Source organism: Pteropus vampyrus, unplaced genomic scaffold (assembly GCF_000151845.1).
Source record: "Pteropus vampyrus isolate Shadow unplaced genomic scaffold, Pvam_2.0 Scaffold107, whole genome shotgun sequence".
NCBI classification, from domain to species: domain Eukaryota; kingdom Metazoa; phylum Chordata; class Mammalia; order Chiroptera; family Pteropodidae; genus Pteropus; species Pteropus vampyrus.
Genome location: NW_011888888.1, coordinates 3,808,996 through 3,818,266, shown reverse-complemented (window position 1 = coordinate 3,818,266; position 9,271 = coordinate 3,808,996). Strand labels below are relative to the sequence as shown.

The window sequence follows — 9,271 nt, the reverse complement described above, 5'->3', positions numbered from 1 at the left end:
TTTAGATCTTAGTCTTAGAATAAAGTTATATTAAATTAATTTTCTTGTCAGAAGCATTTGTTTCCTATACTAGGAATTATGGCTATTCAACTTATTACAAGGCATAGTACTATCCCTTTAGAAATAAACCAAAACTATAGAAAATGAAAATTAAATGGAAGGATATTATAAAATATGATATACCATATACATCTTAAAAATTATAAAAGAAAATAGAAGAATAAATACATGGATGGATAATTATGTGTGCCAAATGAACAGAACTGATGGAAAAGGCAATAAAGTTTTTTTTTTGTGGTAATGTTTCATAGAGGAATTGAAATTGGACTTGCTTAGAAGAAAAGTAAGATTCAAATGGATGGAAAGGAGACAGAAGATCATTCCGGAGTAGAAATAAAATAAGAAGATAAGCATTTTAAAGCTACCCAAAATGTTTTTTTTTTTAATTTTTTTTTTATTTTCAGGCATTTTCTATTATCTGTATGAATTCCCCAAACTAATTAGAATGTCAAGTGAGCTGTGTCCTTAATGGAGCAACACCAACACGTCAGCTGAATTTCCTACAAATGGATGTAGTAAAGAATACACAAATAATTGGACTTGTACAAAGTGTTCTCTTGATTTTTTAAAAATTCATTTTAAATTAAATGTAGTTTGCAAAAGAAATAATTTATTTTTGGAAAATACACAAATTCCACCGACATTAAATTACCACTTCACTATTAACCAGGGCAAGATAGATATCCATAAATATGGAACTTACCTTCTGCCAGTAAAAGTCTAAGGATAAATTAATTCCCTTATCTCTCAATTCAAAGGTACTGTTATTGAGAAAGGGCTTTATTATTCAGAGATGTGGCCTCCCTAGTGTTCCTGCTCAGCTCTAGGCAGTTCTGGCCCCAGTAGTATATCCCCAGCAGCCCCTTCCCCACGCTGTGGTTTTATTCTGTTTTCTTTCTCTTTTGGCATGGATTTTCTTGAGTGCCATACAGGCAAAATTGTATGTTGCCCATATCCCCACAATTAAGGCTTTTATTTCATAGAAAACCAATCTTATTTGGTTTGGGCATCAGAGTAAATCTTAGCTCTTATTTTCTGGAAATTTTGCATAAAATCAGCATTATACTTTCTTAAATGTTTGGGAGAATTCACCAATGAAGGCATCTGGGCCTGAAATTATCTTTATGGGAAGATTTGAAAGTAAAAATATGGTTTCCTTAATAGTTGTATAGACTATTGAGGTTATCTATTTCTTTTTGATTGAACTTTGATAGTTTGTGGTTTTCAGAGAATATGTCCATTTCATTTACGTTATTGAATTTTATTGCCTTCCAGAGAATATGATACTTCATTCTCATCTTATATATTTCCTTTTCTCAGATCTAGAAATAGTAATTTTTCAAAAAAGCTTTGTTTCTTTTAGTGAGTAATGGTTATTTAGATACTAAAATATTTGTTATAGAGCATGACTGCTTCTATGTTGTCATTGTTTTCACTTTTTCAATGAAAAGAGCTAGGAAAAGTGCATTTTTTAAAAAGGAAGATTAATAGTAAGTATACATTGAAATTTTAAAATTAAAATAAATATTCCTGGATTTTATTTATTTTATTTTATATTTGCTTTTTTCTCTTATTCTGAAAATACTGATAGCATCATTGCTTCGTCCGTTATCTATATTGCCTACTATAATATATATTTGTTCAATATCAATATTTTTACTAATAATGACAATTTAATTCAGTTTCATATTTCTTTGGTACTATTTTTAATCCTTAAAGCATATCCCAGTAATAATGTCAGTTAAAATACTGTGTTTTAAAATCATGTTAAATAATATGTCTGAGTGGTTATGTCACCTATTTCATATGTGATTTTTGGCTATTTATTTTTATTTATTTATTTATTTTTATAATTTATGTAAGACATTTAAGTTTCCAAACGTAAAACTATAAACAAGTTAGTTTATTTTTATTATTATTATTTATGCCTACGGGACCTCATCTTCCTAGGTGGTCTCCCATCCAAGTACTAACCAGGCCCAGCCCTGCTTAGCTTCCAAGATCAGACACTGTTCAGGGTGCCATGGCCATAGACCATGCACTGTGGCTCCACTGTGGTGTGAATCCAGGACCTTCTGTGTGTAAAGCAGATGTGCTAACCGCTACACTATGGAACCACATCCTAGATAAGATAGCTTAAAAGAGTTGTAGCTTCCTTATCACTTAACATGTTTCAATTCTTTTTAGCCTCCCAAAAGGAACATTTTAAAACCAAAGATAACATTAGTAGTGCAGTATTGAAACTAATTTCACTATATTTATTGACATATCAACACATAAAAATAATATGGAATAACTATCTTAGTGTCTCTGATCTCATTATAATTATAAGCAACTTTTTTTTTTTCCTGTCTCTCTTACGTATTTAAGTATGCTATGCTAGTTCACATAAAATGGTTGCTTTCAGGTGTCCATTTTGGTAAGCTAATTTCAGAGAAGTTTCTAGTTTTTCGGATGCCGGTCCTTAAATTTAGATTATTTTATTCATTTTTTGAACAATGGCTGAGTACATTGAACACAGTTTTCTTATTTTTGTTATGTCCTATTTTGACCCTATTGATGGTGTACAGATTTATAGAAAGTAGAAACTACTGGATGTATGATTCTTCTGTGAAAGTGGATGAATGCTAGAGATGCTGGAAATGCCACTTTTAAAGTTCTTTTTTGCAAAGAGTCATATCCTCTAAAAATAATGTCTCCCAAGAAATCCTCATCCTGAAAAGTTCTGTTGCATAATTCAAAGTGGCTACAAATGTCTGCGGTGGAACTCTGGAAGAACGGGGAAGTATCTGTCCCTTTGGCACAGTTTAACTTAGTGGTTGAAACTTTACTTTGTAATGTAATTTTTTTTCAGTTCCTTTTAGATGATGACAGAGAAAATAATATGTCTCTAAAATAGTTAATATTGTGTTCATTCATATCCAGAAATATAACATTCTGGAAAAGATAGTAAATTTCAGTTTAAGAAATACTGTAGTAAACTGTAATTTTTTTTAACACTTTAATATTCAATATTTGACCTCAGAATTTTTTGCTTTCCTATATCACATGTTAATATGCAGAAAAATTATCGTTCTACAGAACACATCTAAGTTTTGTAAAGGCTATGCTAAATAAAGCTCAATGGGTACATTTGTGGTAAACTTTTTCAGGGTTCATTTGCTACTGTGAGGCAGGCATCTTCAATTGGAGTATAGTATATACCCCATCTCCCAAGCTTCTTTATGTAAGAACTACTTTTCTACATAACACTAACTGTGAAATATTGTTTGGGAGTTGTAATCATTCTTAATTTTCACAATTTATTTTCCTTTTTCCTATCCAGAGAAGGTTATATAATTTTTATGTTATAAAATGTGAAGAGATATGATTTTTCACTGTTATTATTATTAATGCATTTAACTTTTTACCTTAGGTATAACTACAGAGTTCTGCATATGTCATACACATAAAGGTCAATGACTTTTAACAAACTGAACCTGTCCGTGTAACCAACATCTAGCTGAAGAAATAAAATATTATATCTGCCTGATAAAGAAAGAGAAAGCATAAATTTCCTTAGACCTTCCAAGACCACCTTATTTTCTTTAAAAAAATGGGTCAAGAGAAATATCTATAGAAATACTGCCAAGTTGCACTAAATAAACTTATTCTACATGGCAGAAATTGGAGCAGTTTTGTTAAATGAACTGCACTGACAGCCACACTGAAGATCCGTACCTTTCCCCAAAGCTTTAGATCTAAGAAATTGACTAGCAAAAATGTAGAGTGAACACTTTAGTTGAAATCTATTTAAACTGTCTTTTAGCAAAAATGTTCCATGCATTAAGGCTATTTCCCTCTGTTCCCTGATCTTTTGCACATTGAAGGTGAATTTGTCCCTAGAAGTGTTAATTGATGGGAGAAAGAAGAATGTTGGCTAGCAGTTACAGTATTCACGGGCAACAGTGGAAGTGGCAGACAGGGATGGTTCTCTGGAGCAACATCTGAATAATTCGAAGACACAGCTCTGTAGTTTCTTGTGCTATCTGTAATTCTCTTTTCTGTCTGTTAGCATGGCCATTTAAAAGTGATTTGGGAAAAGCTTATGAGGTACTGCCAATTATCACTATCTTAACCCGCTGCTTATGTAAACAGAATTGATGCCTATTATGTTCCCACCACTATGCTTAGGTTTCACACTACACAATCCCTAACTCTCACCTCGACATTGTTAAGTAGGTATTATTAGTTCCATTTTATTGAGTAAAACCAACAGAGAGACTAAGTATTGTGGCCTACACTGTATCAATACTAATTTGAGAAAACAAGTTTTAACTCTAGGTGCATTTCGCTCAAAAAAGCAAGATCTTTAATATACATCTTATGATTTCTTTATGTTCTGTGTTCCTGAGAGCAGCCCTCTGAGATAGGGATTGTTTTCATTTCACAAAGGTGCAATCACTGAGAGCTGGCCTTTGAACTCAGGTCAGATCATGGATGCACTGCTCTTTGATCTAACCCCAAAGCAAATATAAGTATATATTTTTTCTTTTTAAATTCAACTTTACAAAACTTTTTCTACTAAGTTCAAAGACTTACTATATCAAAGAAGAGGAAATATGCTGCTGACTTTTAATAAAAAATGAAAACTCATGGTTTGAAATGGGAATATGTAACTAACATGTTTCTGATTTTTAAGGTATGTAATAGCCCGCTGAAATGTGAAAGGGTTAAAGAATAATTAAAACCTGAAACTGGACAAAGGAAGTCTATAACTTAGGCCTAGTTTCTGGAACCCCTAACCACATTCTGTTAATCATGAAACTTGTAACAATGAGCTCATACGCTAACTGCCAATTTTAGCCTGTGTAACCCTGCTTGCTTGCGTGGCATGAAAAATAATCAATTGTATATAAGCTGAAAATTACTGTTTGGCCATCGCCCATGGGAACACTGGCTATTGCCCATGGGAACATAGGCAATCACCCATAGGAACATAACATTCTAACAACAAGCTTTCTGCTTCTGTACTTCCCGCTTGCACACCTGACCAGTGGGTTGACAGGTAATGAATAGGAGAAAGATGGACCTTTGTGTTTAAGACAGAATGAGGAATGGGCTTTGGGGCTTAAAAACCTTGTATCTTGGCAATTCGGGGCTGCTCCTTTGCAAGGACAGCCGCCGGCTAATAAACTGTCTCCTGGTTAAGAGCACTCAAGTTGGGTCTGGTTATTCTGGACACAACAGGTACAGATTAAGAAGTGATTTCTTAGACATGAAAAAGTATGGTGCTGGGTTTTCATCATCCATCTTTGTTTATATGACTGATGACATTAATATTTCTATGCTACAGTTAAGGGATGATGATTTTTTGTTATTAATATGTATTGAGGTTAGGATAAAATATAAGTACAAGAAATACACAAAAATAGTTAAACATAAAATTATATCATTTAGCAGTATGTACCCCAAAATAGATATATTTACATAAATTTAAAACATCTTTTCAATTCAATGAGGAGATGTTATAAAATACATCACTTTGGGTTTAACTGTTTTATCTTTAATATTTTCAAACTTCTCTGGGAAATTGGCCTTTTATTTTCTTAATTGATTTTATACTTAGCAAAGTTCACATGCCATAAAAAGAGCAAAAAGACAAAAATGTTACTGATTTTGGATATTCTAAAGTAATGTATAATTTATGTATATGTATACATACAATAAAAATATTTCTATAAGATGATTATAATATTTATTGAGACTATCTAAAAAAGAAATTAAAATGGTGTAAATTACAGTTCTATTGACAAAATTGTTTTTTTTATCTGTGGTGTTACTTTTCACAATTTTATATTTACATTTTAAAAACTGTATTCATTTATAGTATATAATTTTTTAAATTGTGATGGATGTATTACTAAAACCATTGACTAAATTAAAATACGCAACATTTCCATCACCTCCAAAAGATTTCTTAAGCCCCTTTACAGTCCTTCTCTCCCTCTGCATCTGCCCCAGGCAATTACAGATACATTTTTGGTCACCATAGATTAATTTGCATTTTCTAGATATTTATACAAATGGAATAAAATGATATGAACTCTTTTGTAACAGTCTCCTCTCAGCACAATGACTTAAAAATTTATACATATTATTGTGCATATCAACAGTTTTATTCATTTTTATTTTTGAGCAGTATCTAATTGTAAAGATACATCAAATTTTGTTTATTCACACATTTGTCGATGGACATTGGAGTTATTTGAAGTTTTATCTTGCATAAATGTTCTCTCAATATTTGCATGTAAGTCCTTTGGATATATTATCAATTATCTTGAGTAAATACCTAGAATAGAATAGCTGGATTATTTGGTATATCTATTTTTTTTTAAAAGCCTATAGCACCTGATATACCTAGGTGGTCTCTTATCCAAGTACTAACCAGGCCTGACCCTGCTTAGCTTCTGAGATCAGACGAAATCAGGCGTGTTCAGAGTGGCATGGCCGTAGACTTGGTGTATGGATTTTTAATGTTTTAAAAAACTGACAAACAGTTTTTCCAAAGTGGTTGTACTATTTTACATTCCCACTAGCAGTGATTGAAAGTTCCAGTTGCTCTACATCTTCACAAACACGTGAATTTTTCAGCCTTTATTGTTAGCTCTCTTAATGGGTATGCAGTGGTAACTTTTTTGTTTCGATTGTAATTTCCCTGACAACTAAAAATGTTGACTTATTTTCATGTGCTTATCTTCTAAATATATATGTTTATATATATATCTTTTTGGTGAAGTATATGTTGAAATATTTGTACAGTCTTTAATAGATTTAATTTAAACATTGTTCAGTTTTATCTTCTTTCATTGGGTGATAGGAATTCTAACATATTCTGCATATAAGTCTTTTGTCAGTTACATGTAGTGTGAATATTTTCTCCCACTCTACAGCTTGCCTTTTCATTTTTAATAGTGTCTTTTGAAGAATAAAATAAGTAATTTCGATGAACTCAAATTGATAGATTATTTTGTTTGTTTCATTTTTCATATTCTATCTAAAATAATCTTTGCCTAGGCACTCTAAGTTTACACAAACAATATGTTTTCTTCCAATAGTGTTATAGTTTTGAATTTTACATACAGAACTATGTCCCATTTCAAGTTAATTTTGGTATATGACATGAAGTAAAGATTGATGTTCCTTTTCATTCCTTATAAATAACTAGTTGCTCCAGCACCATTTGTTAAAGATATTTTACTTTTCCTCTACTAAATGGTCTTGAAAACTTTATCAAAAATCAAGTGATCATATATAAATTGGTCAATTGCTGTACTCTCCATTCTGTTCCATTTATCTATATATCTAGTTTTTCAATTATATAACACTATCTTAATTACTTTAGCCCTTTAGTAGGTCTTTAAATAAAGTAGTATGAATCTTCAAATTTTGTTCCTTTTAAAAAATGTTTTTGGCTATTCTAGATCATTTGTATTTCCATATAAATTTTAGAATTAGCTTGTAAGCTTCTTAAATGACTGCTGATTTGATTGGTATTATATTAAAATGTATATATTTAAAAATTCTCAGCAATATCACATCTTTCAATCCAAGTACATGACATATATCTCTACTTAAGTCTTCTTTAATTCTCTCAGAGATGTGTAACTGTCAGTGTTGAGATATTGTACATATTTTATTAGTTTGTGACCTAAATAAAATGTTTTATCAATTGTATTAGGTAACAAATTTAATGTGTTTTCATACTATTGTAAATGGAATTCTAAAAAATCATGCTTCAATTAATGATGGTCAGTATATAAAGTCAAATTGATTTATATATATTGATGATGTACTGACCTTCTAAATATATTAAATTATAGTTGTTGCTTTGTATACTTCTTGAGATTTTCTACATAAACAATCATGCCATCAGCAGATAGAGACAACTTTATTGCTATTTCTTCAATCCTTGTAACTTTTGTTTTTTTTTTATGCTTCATTCCAATTTCTAGGTCCTCCATTGCAATCTTAAATAGAAGTGTTAGGAGTAGCCATCTATTCCTTCTTTCTTATTTTATTTTATTTTTTAAAAATTCTACATTTTTATTTATTTGTTTAATTGAAGAAATAATTTAAAATTTTTTTTCTCCATCTACCTCGCCCCTTCTCCCTCCCCTTACCCTCTGGTAACCACTAGTTCATTGTCCATGTCCATGAGACTGTTTATTTGTCCTGTTCATTTGTTGCTTTTAGGTTTATATCTCACATATAAGTGATATCATGTGATTTTCAACTTTTTCTTTCTGGCTTATTTCACTTAGTATGATTATTTCAAGGTCCTTCTATGTTGTTCTTATTTAGAGGGATTATATTAAATATTTTTATCATCATATATAAAATTAGCTATAGGGTTTTTTATATATAGATGCTTTTCAATCAGACTGAAAAAGTTCCTTTATACTAACCCTTTATTGAACATTACTGGATATTTGTATCCTAAATAGATGTTGAATTTTGTCAAATGCTTTTTCTATATCTATTGATATAATCTTGTGATTTTTGTCCTTTATTTTATTAATAAAAGCATTTTGTCATTATTTAGTTATTTACTTTATTATGGAAGTATCTTTTGTCTTGAGGAATCTTTTCCCCCCTGATTTTATTACATTTACTATGTTTGCTCTTGAAATTATATATCTCTTTCCATCTATTTACTTTCAACTTATCTGTGTTTGTATATTGACAGTGAGTCTTTTTTATAGCATATTTTTAGGTGTTTGTTTTTTAAATTTTTTTCTGAAGATCTGTGCCATATACATGGAGTGCTTAGCACATTAATATTTAATGTGATACTGATATGTTTGATTTTACTCTGTGTTTTCTTTTTGTCCATTTTATTCTTGTGTTGCTCTGTTCTTTCATTATGATAATTTGAATAGTTTATATACTTGGTTTGTACATATAACTGAGTATTTTTTATGGTTTCTCTAAAGATATACTATATATTCTTAAGTTTTCACATTCTAATTAGAATTAATATTGTAAACATTTATGTAAAATATAGAGGCCTTGTAATCATCTAGATTCATTTACCTCCCTTGATATCCCTTATTCTAGAATTGTTATGTGTATTATATCAGCATAAATTATAAAACCTACAAGAAAGTATAACTTTTGCTTGAAATATTCATGTATTTTAATTAAATGAAGAATACATCTATATATCTAT

General features: G+C 30.4%; 1 pseudogene; it reads right to left on the bottom strand.

The window, feature by feature from the left end:
• Positions 1-6,438: 6,438 nt before the first annotated feature.
• Positions 6,439-6,557, bottom strand: LOC111743141 (annotated as a pseudogene).
• Between the last annotated feature and the right edge of the window lie 2,714 nt (positions 6,558-9,271).